Raw genomic sequence first — 19,253 nt, forward strand, 5'->3', positions numbered from 1 at the left:
AGTACATCCTGCATATCAGATATTGACATGACGATTCCTAACAGTAGCAACATGACAGTGATGAAGGAGCCACGAAAATAATTTTATGGCTGGGGGTCCCCACCACATGAGGAGTTGTATGTCGGGGTCGCGGTCTGGAAGGTTGAGAACTTGAAGCGCTTATGGGTGGATTCCGGTGGAAATGAGATCCGCGTGTAATCATCTGTTCCTAATAGGATACAAAACAACTTTTGTTTTAAGTCGGCTGAGGCCCGCGGAGCTAGCTCCCCGAGACTTTTAGTTTTCCAAATTTCACTTGCAGTCATCTTCAGGGCCCACAGTATGGTCATTTTTATAGACTTTTTTTTTTTTACCCCTAAAATGTGGCTTCTAGATTTGCAAGGTCTGCGTGAATTCCTGAAATAAGAGTGGATTGACTGTTGTTGGATAAGAATTTCAAAAGAGCGTGAAAATGTATTCTTAATGGATCTTTGGAAGTTCAAAAAAAAATTGTATTTCCTTCGTCTGAATACAAACATGTGAATTACAACTTGTAGCCAGACACAGCATTTGGGGGCTCAGGAAGTCACTGTGACCAAAATCTGTTCCTTACTCGTGTGTTTGCTTTAATAGAGGGCATTTCGAAATTCCAGAAATGTGAGTGTTAAAGTTTAACGTTTGTCCGGGGGTTAATGTTTGAATATTCCTGACGATGGTGGGTCCGGACCGGACGTGTGGGGTCTTTCCCGAGGGTGTGAAGGAAACATTCTTCCTCTTAGACTCGGGGAGTGGCAGCTACGCTGATGACTGTCAGTTAAGTTTGGAAAAACTGTATGTAATTGAGGAATGCAGACATTGCAGATTGGAGGCAGACTCTAAGTTTCCACAGGGCCACGAAAGCTTTAAAAAGTGAGCCCAGCCCTAACCGGTTTGGCTCAGTGGATAGAGCGTCGGCCTGCGGACTGAAGGGTCCCGGGTTCGATTCCAGTCAAGGGCATGTACCTTGGTTGCGGGCACATCCCCAGTGGGGAGAGTGCAGGAGGCAGCTGATCGGTGTTTCTGACTCTATCCCTCTCCCTTCCTCTCTGTAAAAAATCAATAAAATTTTTTTTTTTTTAAGTGAGCCCACAGATGCCCCTCCCCCTGCCTCTGAGAGTCAGGCGCGCGTCTTCCCGGTCCCAGTGGAGATAACTGGAGACAGGCACTCAGGTGCTCACATGGGAAGGAACATGGCTTTGCTTTTTCCTCCACGCACTCCCGACTTTCACTTTCAGTGATGACTGGGTGGAGGGGCTGTATACTCCAGTGCATTACGGCGCCGGCAGTGCCAACCACTTTGGCCTGTGCAGTTGCCAAGGAACTGGAGCAGGAGGGGAGAAGTGCGGATTTCATAGTTTTGATTATATGTATTTGCAGATGTAAGGCAGGGTGAGTAATTTTCATATTTTGAAAGATTATAGCACTGAAGATCAGAGACCAGGACAGGCCTCGTGGCTTTTCCTTCCCAGGTGTTTTCAAACATACTGAAAGCTCACAGATGTCTGCTGATTTATTTTAATCACCATTTCCTCGTTCATGTCTTAGGATCATGGCTTTTTTTTTTTTTTACTTTGAGATGGTGGAATACGAATTTACAGCTCTAGACAACAAGTTTATATGTAATCTTTGAAGTGAATGCTGCTATCTCATGCCTTGGCTGTGATAGAAATGCACAGTAAAATTTTACTTTCAATTGAAAGCCTGAAATTCTTTCACCTCCTGCTCTTGGGTTCTTGCTCCCAGGGCCGCTTCTCCACTACCAAAGCTGAGAACAATTTAAGCCTAATATGGTAAAAAAAATCTGGCAGTGTTGATGAGTCTAGTCTAGCTAGTTCTTTTAAAAAAGGGACTTCCTTTTATGTTACCAAGCAATCTACAGTGTTTTACTAATAGAACCAACCATAACCTAAGCAGGTGCGTTTACAAAAGCCACCTGCAAATGAGATTTTATGACTTGCTTGTATGGGTTTTAGGTATTTTCTTTAACACTCAAATGTCTCCAACTTTGAAATAGAGGAATAAACTCTTAGAGAAAATGGGGATTATAAAGTATGCAGTGTCAAATATCTTTAAATATTTACACGTTGCAGAGTTTTCTAAACATACACTTAGACAAATGATTGCTGGAGATCCATGCTAAATCCCAGAAGGTTGTGTGTTTTACCACTTCACAAACAAATGGCATGATAATACGCCCCAAGATGTCAAGTAATGTTGCTGTTGCTAATTAAGAATTAAATTAAAGGTCCCTCCCCTGCCCCACACTTCAGTCTATAGTATGCCCATAATTTGTGGCTTGCTAGTAACTTTGCATGGTTTTCTGATGAGTATATGCCTGAGTGGTAAGAGGAAGAAGTAAAGTTTAAAAAAAGCAAACCTTAATTAAGAGTAACCACAACCTTCCTAGAAGTTAGAACAGTTGAAGTCAGGAAGATGAGGAGGGATGGGTGTGACATCATTAGGGATTAATCTTGCTAAAGCAGCAGTGAAGGGGAAATGACACTTAAAAAAAGAAAGGAGGGGAGAGGGGACACAGAAGTCTTTTTTAAAAAATATCACCTTCTCAGAGAGGCCTGCTCAAACAGCTCTTTAAAATTGCAGAAAACGCCATCCATCTTGCAACCCTGCCTAACTGCCTTTCCACCATAGCTCTTACTGCCATAGGGTCTACATATTTATTTGTCTGTCTTCCCGTGCCAACTAGAATGTGAGCTCCCAAAGGAAAGGAGCTTTGTTCTGTTGTACATAGTTCAACAGGTCCTGGCACATAGTAGGTGTGCATATGTGTTGAATAAATGGACATTTAGTAAGCGCCTATCTTATGCTAGGCTCCCACCCTGCCTTGACACTTTTTATAGAGTGTTTGTTTCATTCTAAATAAACATCAGCCGTTAGGGTGGCTATAGATTTTATTTGTTTACCATTAAGAAACTGAGTCCCATGCCCTGGTTGGAGTGTCATCCAGTGCACCAAAAGGTGGTGGGTTCAATTCCCCGTCAGGGCACATACCCACGTTTCAGATTTGATCCCCATCAGTGTGCTTGCGGCAGGCAACTGATCAATAGTTCTCTCTCACATCGATGTTTCTCTCCCTCCCTCCCTCCCTCCTTCCCTTCCTCTAAAATCAATTAAAAATATTTCTTTTAATATAAGAAAGAAACTGAGTCCCGAAGTCTATGTGTGACCAGTGTCCACATGCCAGCCTCAGTCCCTCCCATTTTTGTATAGTAATTTAGTTTTAGTGACTAACAAATGCACAAAACAAATATCTTTTATAATTTGGTGATCTAAGATGTCACTAACATTTTCTGTCATTCTGGTAATTCATTGTCATTGGCATGTTTTTTGTGGGTTGTTGTTTTTTTTATGAGAAAAAGTACTTTTGTATCACTGGGTAAAGCAAGCAGTCTAGGCATGTATACTAGATTTTGTTTGCTTGTTTGATGGTTTTATTTTCTCCACTTGGATTTATTGGGGGAGGGGGAGAGTAAGTGAAAGTCCCTGCCTGGGTGGTGTCCAGTGCAGACTGTGCTGTACAGGTCTAGCTTTTGAATCTCTAAATTGCCTTTTATGTTCCTTGCTGTAGCTTTACACAGTGCTTAATATCTTCATCTGTTCCCATCACACTTTCTTCAGGTATGCTGAAGATAAAAATGGGGTGTGCAGAAGCCCGGACAACTTGCTCTCAGCTCCATGGTGACTAAAAGAAGGGGGATAGTAAGACTCGTGTGCCAGATAGTGGCAGAAGGGTTGCCAGGTATTGATATCAAACTGAACAGCCCAGTATTGTAGCTTTTTGTTTGGGGAAAATGGAAATACAAAGCCAAACAATCGATGTCTTTTTTAGTCATAACATTTTTTCTTGATTGGAAAGAGGTTTTAGAACTAGGATAACACGAGTGCTCTGCAGACAGAGCAGCGGCCTTTATTGTGAAGCCTGGGAGACTGGGACTACTTGGACAGGTGACACCATTCACAAGTCTCAGGTTGCTTTTGAGTTTGTGACATTATGCCAGTATTGGGCATGAATTCTTTCCTTGCATTTCCACTGTAATGAGCCACAGGCAGACTTGCAAAGGAATCCTAATGTGCATGGAATTGCAACAAATTGGATTTTTGTTTCCCCCCACCTTCCACACAGCTGTTTCTTCTGCAGTTCCAACGTAAAAATGGTTCTAAAAGCAGTGCAAACACTAATTTAACCTCTGTTGTCATTTGAAAATATGTTTTTATTTCTAAAACTTTTTTATTGAGCTATAATAGACACACGGAGCCCTGGGTGAGTGTGGCTCAGTCTGTAGGAGTGTTGTCCCCTGCACCGAAAGGACCCAGGTTTGATTCCTGGCCCTGGTCGGGGTTTGTGCAGGAGGTAACCAATTGATGTGTCTCTCTCACACTGATGTTTCTCTCTCTCTCCCTTCCCCATTCTCTAAAAATCAATGAAAATGTCCTCAGGTGAGGATTTTAAAACAGACACACACAGAAAGGTGTGCTTAGGTTTGTATAGTCACTAAATTGTCACAAACTGAACACGGCTGTATAACCAGCACCCAGATCAAGAAGCAGACCATAACCAGCCCCTCAAAGTCCTTCATATACCCTCTTCCAGGTGCTACACCCCCTCCAAGATAACTCTCTTAACTTCTCACTGCACTAAAATTAGTTCTGCCTATTTTGTCTGCCTTCTTTCACTACGTGTTTGTCAGATTCACCCATAGTATTGGAAGAATTGTAGTTAGCTCATTCTTTTTGCTGTATAGTAGTCCACTGTGTCAATATATCACACTTCTCTTGAGAGGCCTTGGGATAGTTTTCACACTACTCCAGGCTATTATGAATAGTGCTGCTGTGGACATTCTAGTGCATGTCTGATGGGCATAGGTGTTCTTTCTCTTAGGTATATCCATAGGATCGGATTTGCTGGGTTATAAGGTATTTGAATATTTAGTTTTGGTGCAAACTGCCAGGCAGTTTTCCAAAGCGATTGCATCCATTTACATTCCCACCAGCAGTGTATCAGAATTCCTATTGCTTTACCTCTTCACCAAAGGTTGGTGTTTTCCTTCCTTTTTATTTTGGCTTCTCTGATGGGTGGAAGCAAGTAAACACTTTTAATTAAAAGCAAAACAAACAAAACCATTTGTCCCAGGCTTACTGGTTCGACATCTGCAACCTTGGCAGGAGCCTGGTCTCCACAGGGATTACTTAATGTCCAGAGACAGAGCCAGGACCTGGGAACATGGGCCTGTGAGAGGCCTTACAGCTGTATTCAGTAGGATAAAACATACATTTAATTTTCTTAGATTCTAAAACTGTCATAACTGAACACATCAAAAGGTTTGTGTAAGAGATGTTGGGGGCATAGATGTAAACAAACTGGAATGCTGGGAGCATATGGAGTTATGGTTAATTGAATTTTTTAAAATATATTTTTATTGATTTCAGAGACGAAGGGAGAGGGAGAGAGATAGAAACATTAATGATGAAAGAGAATCATTGATCAGCTGCCTCCTGCACGCCCCCTACTGGGTATTGAGCCCAGGCATGTGCCCTTGACTGGAATCGAACCCAGGACCCTTCAGTCAATAGGCCGATGCTCTATCCACCGAGCCAAACTGGCCAGGGCTGGTTAATTGAATTTTATTGTTAATTGAATATTAATGAAAGTACCTTTCACTTTTTTTAATATGACTTCTTGCAAATGTATGGTTTTTTAAAAGAATCTCAGTGAGTTGCAGTTGAATCAAGAGGTTTTAAGGCTAGTACTTTCTGAAGGAGATGTTATTTTTTTGTGTGTGTTAATTGTCACCAGAGGATATTTTTTCCCAATGATTTTTTTTTTTTTTGAGAGAGAGTGGAAGGGAGGGAGGGGAGAGAGAGAGAGAGAGAAACATCAATGTGAGAGAGACACATTGATTGGTTACCTCCCACATGCACCCAGATCAGGGCTAGGATTGAACCTGCAACCTAGGTACATGCCCTTGACGGGAAATCGAACCCGAGACCCTTCAGTTCATGAGCTGACACTCTAACCACTGAACACACCAGCCAGGGCGGAAATGTTATTTTTAATTGGCTCTTATCCCCACTTAGGTTGTACATGCTTGAGAACAAGTCTGCCAAATTATACTTCTTAGTATTTCCAACAGTCATTAATATTTTTAGGTATGTGTTTCGGTTTTAATCTGTTTTTTTAAACTATTTTTCTCTGCGGCCAGAAAATTCCTTAAAAAAATTTTTTTTTTAATTTCTTGATTTGCAAGTGAGAGAAACATCGATTTGTTGTTCCACTTATTTATGCATTCATTGGTTGCTTCTTGTGCCCTGATCGGGGATTGAACCCACAGCCTTGGTGTATCAGGACACAAACCAAGTAAACTACCTGGCCAGAGCTGCTGCCAGAAAATTTCCAAAATTTCTATGAATATTTATACTGCAAGTAAAAGTCACCTGGAAACCCACAACCCAGAGATGACAGTATTAACTTGTTGTCCCTCTTCCCAATATTTTTCAGTACATATTTCCATGTTAGTCAGTATTCTATGCCTCGTTTTGGTGACCACAGAACTTCATTCTTCATCATAATTTACTTTATTTTTTTAAAATATATTTTATTGTTTTTTTACAGAGAGGAAGGGAGAGGGATAGAGAGTTAGAAACATCGATGAGAGAGAAACATTGATCAGCTGCCTCCTGCACAACTCCCACTGGGGATGTGCCTGCAACCAAGGTACATGCCCTTGACCGGAATCGAACCTGGAACATTTCAGTCTGCAGGCCGATGCTCTATCCACTGAGCCAAACCAGTTATGGCTTCATCATAATTTATTTATCTAGTCCTTTATTGTTTGACATAAGATCATTGCCAGTACTTCCTCTTAAGGCACTGCAGTGAGCATTGTTGCAGGTAAAGCTTTGCACAGATGGGTGGTTTCCTTAAGCTAAATTCCCAGCAGGGAATGTGAGTCAGAGGGTAGGTGCATTTTAAAGCATATTTGCTAACGTTGCAAAAATCCCTACATAAAACATGCCCCAAATTATGCTGTAATCTGATTGAGTTCAAATGAACCTTTTCTAAGCCAATGGAGTAGAACTTTTCAAGTCACTTTCTTTCCTGTAACCCATAGAGGACTTTTTTTTTTTAACAGGTAATAAAACATGCATATTATAATACATATAGTGGCTTGTGGACATTGGCCAGGAGAACATCCTCTTGGTGTTCCTGTCTACCGCTATTGGATATCATTTCCTCTGTAAACTTTGTAACTTGTAGATGTGTACAGAGTAATTACAGCTCTGTGACCTTTCAGGCCTGTATACTTTTGTTATTTTCTTCAGCCTTGGTTCTATACTTCTATTTATGTTTCCCCAGACCTTGAGTGTCTTTCTGGTTTATCATGTTTTTAGGGACTGTGTTTTGATTGTAACAGCTGCCTCAAACCTTTGTGGATAAAGCTGAGACTTGTATAAAATAAGATAAAGTGTTGCTGGTTTCTCTCTTATTCAAAACTAAATGAAAAGTATTCCAGAATGTGTTTCCCAACCCAGGGAACAAAGTAAATGAGCACCCCACGAGACCTAACCAAGGGTTCACTGTGGCCTTCTGTTCTAGGGCTACCTGTGCTTTAGAGAGAACAGCAGGCAGGGGAAGATGCCCTCAGGTTTGCCACTTTATTTATATGGTACTTTGGAGGTTTAAAAGTCCCTAAACAGTAGCAATTCCTTCACTAAAAATATCAAAACATCGTGGTGGTTTACTCTTGGGTAGGGTTGAAGGAGACTTCTCACTTATGGTCTACCTTTTGGAATGTTTACATTTTCTTTTGTGAGTGGATGACTTTTATAATGTTTACGTTTTTTTAAAAAAAGCAGAAGTTGATATAGATATATATTCCATTTTAGTGGGCAAAAGGTTTTAAACACTAAACTAAAATGTGCCCTTTTCTTTCTCTGTTTGGCAAATTAACATTTCAAAGATAAACCTAGTTTAAAATCCTGTTTTCCCTTAATTATTACTTGTGGGGAGTACATTTTTAACATTTACTCACCTGAGACTGAATGGAGCAGAAAAAGAATTCTAAACTGAGACCATCCAAATTCCAGTTCTTACAGTTATCTTTTAAAGGTCTTGTTCCTGACGTTACAAGCAGCTGCATCCTTGAAAGGTGCAAAAGTAGTAGTAACAGCCTGTCAAAAGTAAGAAGGGGTAAAAGTTCAGGTGATTAGAACACGTGGCCTAGAGTAAACATGAGATGGATTGGGTTTGGGGGTCAGAGCAGATTTCAGATGATGAGTCGACAGCCAGGCACCGTAAGTGCTGCTCTTTGGCCTTCGCCTGTTCTGGGTTATGAGAAGGGAGGCCCCTGCTTGTAGGGGGAGGGAGAGGAGTACAGGAGACAACCTTGGTCTCCTTCGTGTGCCTGTCAGGTGCAGATATCCGAGACCTAAGCTAACAGACCAGTTCATTTCTGGCCACAAAAACTCAAGTGACAAGAGAAAATCAGGAAAATCACAATGATAATTCCTTATTTATTTAAGTGTTATGATTTTTTGTTATAAAACTTTAATGGCGTTAATAGACTCATTGGCATATTTTATCACAACATGGGCTTCATTGTACACTTGGAGCAGCTTAGGTGCCAGACACCAGCTACATCTGACATTACTGAGTATTTCAAGGTGTGAAACCCACTGTAAACGTTGTTCCTGACAGTCCAGTTGTGCCCTTTGAGAAGACAACGTCTTCAGCTAACCAGTCCGGCCTTGGTGTTAGCCCACATTTTTTTTTTATGTACTTGGTAATGCCATATTCTTCCTCCACGTGACCCACCGTGCTTCAGTTTTCTCACCTGTAAGTAAGATGATAACAGTACCCACTTCATGTGGTGGTTGTGAAGATTGAACATGATAAAACATGAAAGCACTTAGAACAGTGTGCTAGCCTTCAGCGTAGTGGCCTGTGTTTGCAACGCTGTAACCACCACAAGAGCATTGATTTTCATCTGTTTACTGCTTATCCCTGGTATCTTATCCCCAGGGTGACTGACACAGAGGTGGAGCTGAGTAGATATTAAAGAACAGTGTTGAACAGTTATTGGCACACATTTTTCTCTCTGTCAGTGAGCTCTAAGAACTCAGAAATACTTGTTGAGTAAATACTGAAGGGCTATATGTATCACACAGTTGTAACTAAAATCCTCACCTACTCCATTGCTGGTGGGACTAGGGATAGCACTCAAAATAATAGCTTCCATGTTTTGGCAACCTGTTATATATGTGCCTAGCTTACCACCTACACTCATTCTTTTTTTTTTTTTTAATATTTTTTTTTTTAATATATTTTATTGATTTTTTACAGAGAGGAAGGGAGAGAGATAGATAGTTAGAAACATCGATGGGAGAGAAACATCGATCAGCTGCCTCCTGCACATCTCCCACTGGGGATGTGCCCGCAACCCAGGTACATGCCCTTGACCGGAATCGAACCCGGGACCCCTCAGTCCGCAGGCCGACGCTCTATCCACTGAGCCAAACCGGTTTCGGCTACACTCATTCTTTCTGCATCTGTTCTCTTTTGTGTCACAGCTGAGCCAAGCGGTGGGGGGTCACCACTGGGACCCATGCTGGGAGAAAGACAGTCTGTCCTTATCTACCATTTATAGCTTACGACAGGACAACAGTGCCAAATTTTAGTGTCTCTGGCCTTTCCCCTCCACTGTGGCCTGCCCAGCATCATTCTTCCCTACCCTCTCTCCTAGAGTTCTTTGGACTTTATTTCATCTTGTAATGGAAGTATAGGAAGAAAGAAGGGAAATTATAATATACGTGTGGGTTAAGTTCATGAGGAGTGTCTTAGGCAATTTGGAAAGTTGGATGTATGAGAGAAGTAGATGAGAGACAACAACAGAAAAGAATGTTGGAAATTTTGATTCCCCTGACTGATATTTGAGACATATAAGTAATGAACTTGAACTATTTTAAAATTATTTTTGCTGTTTTTAACAAACTGTATGGGCTGTGATTTTAATACAAAGCAGAATGACCCATCTCCTGGGGTCTGGTTGAAGGAAGTGTTCTAGAATTTCTGGATTACTCCAGATACTATTATTTGAAAGAACTAGTGGACTAAGAAGAAGAAAAAAGAATGTCACTTGCTATGTGAAATCAGCAGTTTACTTTGATCTAGTAAAGTTCCTCGTACCTAGCAAGTACTTTGGGGCGTTCTAAACAAACGGTGGAGCACATGAGACATTCTGTCCCATAAGTTCATTGCTCTGTTCCAGGGCACACCTTTTGAAAGCAGCCGGGCAGGCAGGAACACTTAGCCAGACAGTCTGGTGTGCTCCATAGCCTTCAGCGTGTGTATCCTTTGACAGCTATTTAAACCCAGGAACTAAACAGTTACTGTGTCCTTAGCATAAGACATTTGTCTGTGATAAAGTTATATATTTCTAAATTATATTCAAGTAATAGTAAAGGTGTTTGCATGTCTTATTTTCGCTACATCAGACTGGATCGCCTTGGGCTTTTTTCTGCCTGTGTCCCTATTAGACTGCATTTTTCAAGGGCTGGAACTCTTTCCTCATTTATCTTTGTGTTCTCTCCATCCAGCATAGGGCTGGGCTTGGGCTCGCTGTAGGTATACTACAGTAAAGATTGAACCAGTGTATGTTGTTTCAAAGGCCCAAATGTGAGAAGGGTTTTACAGAGTTAGTGGAGTGAAACGTAAGTGCACATAATACCTAGTACTTGCTGTAATCTCATCCATTCATCTCTCCCCTTTCCCCCTTCTCCCCCTCTCTCACACACACAAACACGCACATTCACACAGGAAAATACCAGAAAAGAGATTGTGATTGTGATTGAAAGTTATATAGCAGTTGTCCTGGTCTGTAGCTAGCTCTAGGAAGGACTATGCTTCCATTCTTTCAAATAAGAACATGTACCTCTACACACCAATCAAAATGGATACTTGTATGATCATAGTTGGAATTTCAAGAAGTGGTCTTTACTTCGATCTTACTACTCCCTCTCTCTGAAGTTCAAGGTCCAAAAATTGCTTGAATTCTGAGACGGGTCCCCACATCCCCTGGCCAATGAAAGCCAGTGTGGCCTGGACGTTGGTACAGTATCTGATAACCTCCTAATTGCTAAGGCTAGGAGCACCTGCTTTCAGCCCCAAAAGCTTTCTTGACACTTCCAAGATATAACTACATAGAGTTAGAGAACATGCTGGCCCCTGGCCCCAGTGTGATTGTCTGCATTTAAACTACAAGGAAAAGTGGTTTCAAATGATCCCACCCTCAGACAACTATAAAACTTTTGTCTCGAATGAAACATTCTAGTGTTAAACTAGGTTCAGACCATTATTTTTTCTTCAGGTTACTTTATCAGATGGTCATGAATTCAGATTGCCCATAATTTGGTTCTCCCGCCACATTAAAAAAAAAAATTGAAAACCTATATTCTTACACTAATTTACTGGGTGGGACAGCTCTGGGACTTAATTTTTCTAGATTCACTTGATAATTCCATCCAAAAGGTTTGAACCATTATAAGACACACATCCTTACTGTTCCCAACCAGTGTGTTGGTACCTTTTTGTTTTGCTTAATTATGCTTTTGCTTCAGAATAGTTCTTGCTGCCTCAATGAGTAGGGGATAGGGAAAGCAGAGTTTGTCGCAGAAATCTTTTTCTTTAAACAATAAAATAAAAGGTCATGGAGATGTACTTTTAGTAATGTGTCTTAACAGGTGGCAACACATACCTTTCCAGACAATCACACTGATTCTCATCACTTGGTTCTTAAGAAACTCAGGATCCAGTCAGTGTTTTCAGAATTCTCTGAGAGTATTCTAGGAGAGGAGAAGCCCAAAGAGGTGGCCCTGTGCTTGCTGACCACTAGCCCAGTGGCTTCTCATGCTCGCGTCACATGGGAGGGATGGAGCCAGGTAACCCCGTGGGGCTCAGGGCTTCCTCTCTAGCATGCCCTCTGCACTCTGAAGGACCACTTTGGCAGAAATCATTTTTTTTATAAACCCAAGCCTGGGTTATGGATAAAGAAAGGAAAGGAAGAATGAAGGCAGAACAGTGTTTAAGCCGCAGTGGAAGTTTCATGGAGCGCTATCTCTGGGGGCTGAAGATTTCCTATGAAACTGCCTTAGAAGGACACAGTAATTACCCAATTTTTTATTTATTGCCTGGAGACACATTTGCCAAGCTCCTTCCCCAATCATAGCTGGAAAGACAACTGCTAATCCAGCAGAGATTTGTCTCAAAATAGCTGGGTTATCTTTTTCTACTAATGGGTCCAATTGATTTTCATGGGAGGAAGGGACATTGCTGCAAACAGCTACGTGGGCATAAATGCTTTGCAGGACAGTAGCAATTTTCAGGCAGGTCCTGGACCAGTCAGTGTTCACAAAGGACATTGAGTGACCTGCATCTCAATGTATCTGGCTCTTCTTGGGGCAGGCTAGGTAGAGGCAACCTAGGAATGAGCAGGCACACAGCTCCCTGGCCTTCCATAGCAGTGAGGATGTACAGCAGGGATGGGGAACCTTTTTTCTGCTGAGGGCCATTTGGATATTTACCAGGGTATAATGTCATTCAAGGGCCATACAAAATTATCAGCTTAAACATTCGTCTTCTATATTTGGTTAGACATTTCATTAACTCACCCCTAATGCCTTGGTAGGGCCAAACTAAATGATTTCAGGGGCCTTATACGGCCCGTGGGCCGGACAATCCCCAACCCTGATTTAGAGCCGTAATCCTCAGCAGCCTGGAACATTCAACAGAGCCAAGGCTCTTTGTTATTGCTGTGTGTGTGTGTGTGTGTGTGGGGGGGGGGTTCCTTTTTAGAATAAAAGAAATAGCTATATTGAGGTGTAATTTATAAACTGTAAAATTCATTGGTTTTAAATGTACAAGTCATTTTTAGTAAATTTGCAGAATTGCATAATCATCACCACAATCCAGCTTTATAACTTTTCCTTCATCCCAAAAAGGTCCTTTGTGCCTATTAGCTGCCATTTCTCATTCTCACCCCTAGGCAATCATTAATACATTTTTGGTCTCTATAGATTTGGCCTTTCTAGACATTTTGTAAAAATGCAGCCACACATGCTCTTTTGCGACTGGCTTCTTTCACTTAGCATAATGGAGTTCATCTGTGTTGTAGTGTGTTAGTACTGTATTTTTCCTGGCTCAATAATATTCCCTTTATGGATATACCACATCTGTTCACCTTTTCACCAGTTGATGGACATTTGAGTTATTTCCAACAAGGTATTTTTTCAGGGCCATATTACTGACCAATACCTAAATAATTTAAATGTCAACTTGGAAAAATGTAGAGTTAGGAAGCAAAATTCACAAGGAAAGCCCTAGCATTTTTTGATTTTTTTAAGGCCATTATGCCTTCATAGGTAGAAGGCAGAACCTTGCAGCTTTTGTGACTCTTGGTTGGAGCTATTACTTTGAACTAAAGAAGTAGAAAGCAGTGGCCTCATTACCTCATCCCCGATTTTCTAGGCTAATTGGCCTGCTGGGTCATTGTGTCTGCAGCAGTGTGTTCAGATGAGTGGAAGGTACATCTTGCGGCCGGTTCATCTGTGAACGCGTACATTCCATTTCTTACAGTCCTGCTGCTGATGGGGCACTTTGGGGTCAGATGGTCAAGGCACTGTTCTTGGTGCTGGAGGTGCAGTGGTCCTTGGCCTTGGTTTACATATGGTTCCTACTAAAGAGACAGAGTAGACAGCAACATCATGTGAGTAGCCTTTTGAAAAAAAAGAGAAGCAAGGAACTACTGGAGAGGGGGAGGCTGGAGCTGCTACCATCCGAGGGAGGAGGATGGAGGGAGGTCTTTGAGAGCTGAGACCCAGATGGGTGGGGATCCAGAAGAGCCTTCTGGCAGAAGGAGAGGGAGTAAAAAATCCCTGTGGGAATGGGGTTGGCCTGGTCTGACAACAGCCCGGAAGCCGTTGTGCCTGGAACACAGTGATGGGCCTGGAGAAGGGGTGGGCACAGCCCAACCTGCTTGATTGCAGGTAATATCCAGGCTTTTGGTGCCTCTTCCACCCTGTTGTTACCATGACAAAAGTCACTAGTAACATTAATCTGTGATAGACATGAGAGCTGAGGGTAACTAACACAGCCATGCGTTGCTTAGTGAAAAGAAACATTGTGAGAAAGGCATCACAAGGCAGTTTAGTCCTTGTGTGAACGAACATCAGTCACACAGGCATGGATGGTACAGCCTACTACACACCTAGGCTGTAAGGTATAGCGCACTGCTCCTAGGCTACAAACCTGTGCAGCATGTTACTGTACTGAATACCATAGGCATTTGTAACACAATGGCAAGTATTTGCATATCTAACCATAGAACAGATATAGTAAAAACACAGTATAAAAGATAAAAAGATACACCAGTATAGGGCACTTGCCAGGAATGGAGCCTGCAGGACTCCTGCAGGACTGGGCATTGCTCTGGGTGAGTGGTGAGTGAGTGAGTGTGAAGGCTAGGATAGTACTGCACATGATTGTAGGCTTTATAACACTGTGCACTTAGGCTATACTAAATTTATTAAAAATAGGGTTTTTCCTTCAATAATAAATGAACATTAGCTTCATGTAACTTTTTTACCTTATAAACTTTTAAATGTCTTTAATATTTTTACTCCTATAACATTTAGCTTAAAATACAAACACATTGTACAGCTGTACAAAAACATTTTTTTTCTTTATGTCTTTATTCTATAAACCTTATTTCTATTTAAATTTTGTTTTAACCTTTTTGTTAAAAACCAAGACAGACACACACGGGGTCAGGATCGCCATTATTACTGTGCCCCACCTCCACATCTCTTCCCAGTGGGAGGGCTTCAGGGGCAATAACTGGCATGGAGCTGTGACCTCCCATGATAACCATGTCCTCCTCTGGAACACCTGGAAGACCCGCCTGAGGCTCTTCTTGAGGTATCACTCTTTTCAGAAGTACAGGATGTCCCCAAAAATGTATATACACTTTGAATAATTATTGATTCCTATGAGTTAAATCTAAAAAGAAGGAAACATCAATTGAGCTATCAGCTGTTAAGTGTGTACACATTTTTTGGGGGGGACAACCTCTATGTCCATGTGGTTTAATTTGTTTCATTTTTCATCACATTTGCTTATAAGCCGAAAATCCACCATGTACATTCCTATTAATGAAAACCTTTTCGAGTTGGGATCCATGTTTGAACCTTTTTTTTAAAATATATATTTTTTATTGATTTCAGAGAGGAAGGGAGCAAGAGAGAGAGAAACATCAATGATGAAAGAGAATCATTGATTGGCTGCCTCCCATGCGTCCCCTACCAAGGATTGAGCCTACAACTCAGGCATGTGCCCTGACTGGGAATCAAACTGTGACTTCCTAGTTCATAGATCAACACTCAACCACTGACCCACACCGGCTAGGTCCATCTTTTAAACTTTTTAAGGAGCTTGTTGAAGTCTGCAAAAGCTTCTGCTAAACCCTTCACTGTGAAATCTCTAGGGCAGTGGTTCTCAACCTTCCTAATGCCGAGACCCTTTAATACAGTTCCTCATGCTGTGGTGACCCCCAATTTCATTGTTACAAATTGAACATCATTAAAGCATAGTGATTAATCACAAAAACAATATGTAATTATATATGTGTTTTCCGATGGTCTTAGGCGACCCCTGTGAAAGGGTCATTTGACCCCCCCCCAAAGGGGTCGCAACCCACAGGTTGAGAACCGCTGCTCTAGGGGTTTCTTCTTTTTCTTCTGGTGTTTCTGCGATACCATAGAGAAGTTAAATAAGAATAAATTCAGTCAATATATACCAAGGTGGACAGGTCTCAGAGGCATAATGTTAAATTAAAAAAGTAAGGTGTGAAAGTGAACTGTGTTATACGATACCATTTATTAAATGCACAAAACAATTATTAATCATAACTAAATGTGTATATAAAAGCATAAAATACTTTTTAGTAAGTTAGGAAGTTAACAGCAGTCTTAATTAACAGTTTCCTCTGGGGAAGAAAAAATGAGATATGAGACTTGGATGAGGTGATTAGGCATCCTGTGGTTTTGTAATGTAGTTCTGTAATGTTTTACTTTTAATCCCTTTTCAGCAAAGGAAATCAATATGACAGTGTTAATCATTATTAATTCTTGTGAGGTTGTTGTAGAATCTTCTTTTTCTTTTCTCTCTCTCTCTTTTTTTTTTTAAAGGAAAGAAAAGGAGGTCAGAAATATTTGTTTGCCTGGGCAGAATTGGTCCACCATATTGGGACATTATTAGATTCATTATATCCATAAAAAATCAGAAGTAAGATTATAAGAAAACTTCTAAAAACAAAATATTATAGAGATTCCTGTAATTCCTCACACTAAACGGGTTCTATATCATAAAAGCATTTTCATCTCACTTTTATTGCACAAGTGCTTCAAGGAACTTGTTTCAAGGTCAGAGGGGTGAGTGCAAAGGTCAGTAGGGAGGTTGCCGGGCCTGACCGCTTCTTGCTGCCTTTGGGACCTCAGTAAGCTGTTTAAATGTACCATCTCAAAGATACGTTGTCTCATCTGTAAAATGGGCGTAATAATAATCATGTTGTTAGGATCTAATGAGACAATCCATGGGAAATAGTAGGCATAGAGCCTGATGAAACGGCAGCACTCCAACAATGTCAGAAGGGCTCTCAGATGGAAAAGAAATAAAATGTTCTCAACTGGATAAAGCAGATACATAATAACACTTTTGATTTCCTTTGTGCTGCACACTCTCTTGAGGTTTTTGTATTCATGGTCTCTCTCCTCCTAACATGACACTTTGAGCCGGAGAGCTAGTATCATTTATTGCAAGTTACAGGGTGGAAGTGAGATACCTGGAGACACCTGTGGAAATAGGAATGTTCTTCCATTTGAAGAGTTGACTGATGTTTGAAAGCTTCTGTCTTCAATGTTAATTGCCACACTGATTTGGTGTGCACTAAGAGTAGTTGGAAGAGCACAGAGTAAGTACTCTGTAAGTATTAGTTATTACTCATTTCATACACCTCATGAAGTGGAAATGATTGTTCTTTCCATTTTATAGAGGAGGAGACTGAAGCTCAACAGGGTGGTGATTTGCCCAAGGACTCCAGGCCCAAGTTGTTTTTTAAATATGTTTTAGAGAGAGAGGAAAGGCTAAGGAGAGGTAAGGAAAGAGAGGGACGGGGCAGTGGGGAGAGAAAGAACCCACAATGTGGAGAGAGAAACATAGATCAGCTGCCTCCTGCACACATTCTACTGGGGATTGAGCCTGCAACCCGGGCTTGTGCCCTGATGGGGAATCAAACCGGCGACCTTTTGGTACATGGGATGATGTTCAACCAACTGAGACACACTGGCCAGGACAGGCTAAAGTTTTTTTCAGGCTCATTACTATGGGGATGGCATGTTACAAATTATATCAAATTGATTTATAAACCTTGTTTTAAATTGGTTTATAGTGCACACTAATAGCTAGTAGCATAAATATACAATACAGACTAAAAGGGAACTTTGTTCACATTTAAGTGACAGGGAACATTTTTTGTGTGTTTATATATTTGAATCTGAGTTTTTTTGCCCTAGTTTAATACTTCAAACAAAAAGCATATCAGTTGTCTAATTTTCCTTTAGTTGGCTTGTGCCCCCATTCAAGATGAGTTTGAAAAACATGACTCTTCTAGCCATCTGTTAGCCACAAACAGCTGCCTTTTTACTACATTTACTCACTAATATTGTCCCTAAAGGCAGGGACATAATCAAGTATTGACAATGTTGATCCAGAACGGCAGCTTCCAAGAACACGAGGAAGGAGGAAGTGAGATTTTCTATGAATGACGTCTGTCTAGAAGTATTCTCAAATATTTAATCCTTATTAACAGATGTTCTTGTCACATGACACTAAATTAGTTTAAGCATTTGCAACATTGCTAAGCCAATTTGTATGAGACTGTGTATAGAACAAAATAGTCTGGAAAATTTCAAGCGTACATACACTACCTGAATCAAGTTCTAAAACCATTTACTTGGAAATTCTTAAATCACTTTTAAAGCTTAGTCCAGGGTGGATAGTACCCACATTTTTCAACTGAGAAAAATAAAGCCCTCAAATATCAAGTAATTTGTCCTTGGTTGTGGGGAGGACTGGAAAAAGAAACAGAGAAACCAATTCTTAAAAAATTTAAAGTCAGCTCAGTTTAAACATCTAGCTCAGTGGTTCTCAACCTTCTGGCCCTTTAAATACAATTCCTCATGTTGTGACCCAATCATAAAATTATTTTCGTTGCTACTTCATAACTGTAATGTTGCTAGTGTTATGAATTGTAATGTAAATATCTGATATGCAGGATGGTCTTAGGCGACCCCTGTGAAAGGGTCATTCGACTGCTAAAGGGGTCACGACCCACAGGATAAGAACCGCTGAGTCATAATTGTATTAATTTATGCTTCATGTCTGTAGTTCTAGGTTGGCAAAGGGAATCTTTTCAAAACTTAAAGAAAAATCTAAATGATGCGGAAGTTAAAACCATCATAAGATTGTATAATTCATTTTGAACTCATGATCTGTAATTCCTGAGGAGTAGAGGAAATGCATGCGATAAATGGACCAGCTAGAAAGCCGGTGAAACGTGCCTGGGGGTTCCCAGCGGCCTATGGCGTAGCTACCCAAAGAACCAGCCCTCTTCACAGGAGGCCCGGCCAGGTGAACAGCGATAGTGCTGGTCGTTTCATTTCAGACGAGGCTACCCATCTTCTTCTCTGAATGGAAATTAAACTCATTTAAACTCATTCTGGTTGGAACTAGTTTGGCAAATTATTCTCCTTGCCAGCCAGTAACTGGTGGAATATGTACTAAGCTTTTATAAAATAGTGGTTCTCAGCCTGTTAATACCTTTTATAATTTATCTTTTTTATACTTGGTATCTTAAACCTTTTATTCTTAGTTTAAATTAAAATGGATATGTTTGTTACAACTGGTGATACTTCATAAATTTTAAGCTTTGTAAAAATTCAGGTCTTAATAAGCCTTGACACAGCATGACCTTTGACCCAACTGCTGTCCTCTCCCCAGTATATGGGACCATCCAATTCACAAGGACACCCACTGCTCCTGTAAAACTTTATAGCTTGTGGGACACAAAGGAAGCACTGCTTTTTTGTTTCTGGGTTTAAAAATACATGTA

General features: G+C 40.9%; 1 protein-coding gene across 1 annotated transcript in view; it reads left to right on the forward strand.

Moving 5' to 3' along the window:
• Positions 1-19,253, forward strand: part of BAIAP2L1 (BAI1 associated protein 2 like 1) — a 75,513-nt gene that overhangs the window by 613 nt on the left and 55,647 nt on the right. The gene's annotated exons all lie outside the window — the stretch shown is intronic.

The sequence above is a fragment of the Myotis lucifugus genome, unplaced genomic scaffold, assembly GCF_000147115.1.
Source record: "Myotis lucifugus unplaced genomic scaffold, Myoluc2.0 scaffold_208, whole genome shotgun sequence".
Classification (NCBI taxonomy): domain Eukaryota; kingdom Metazoa; phylum Chordata; class Mammalia; order Chiroptera; family Vespertilionidae; genus Myotis; species Myotis lucifugus.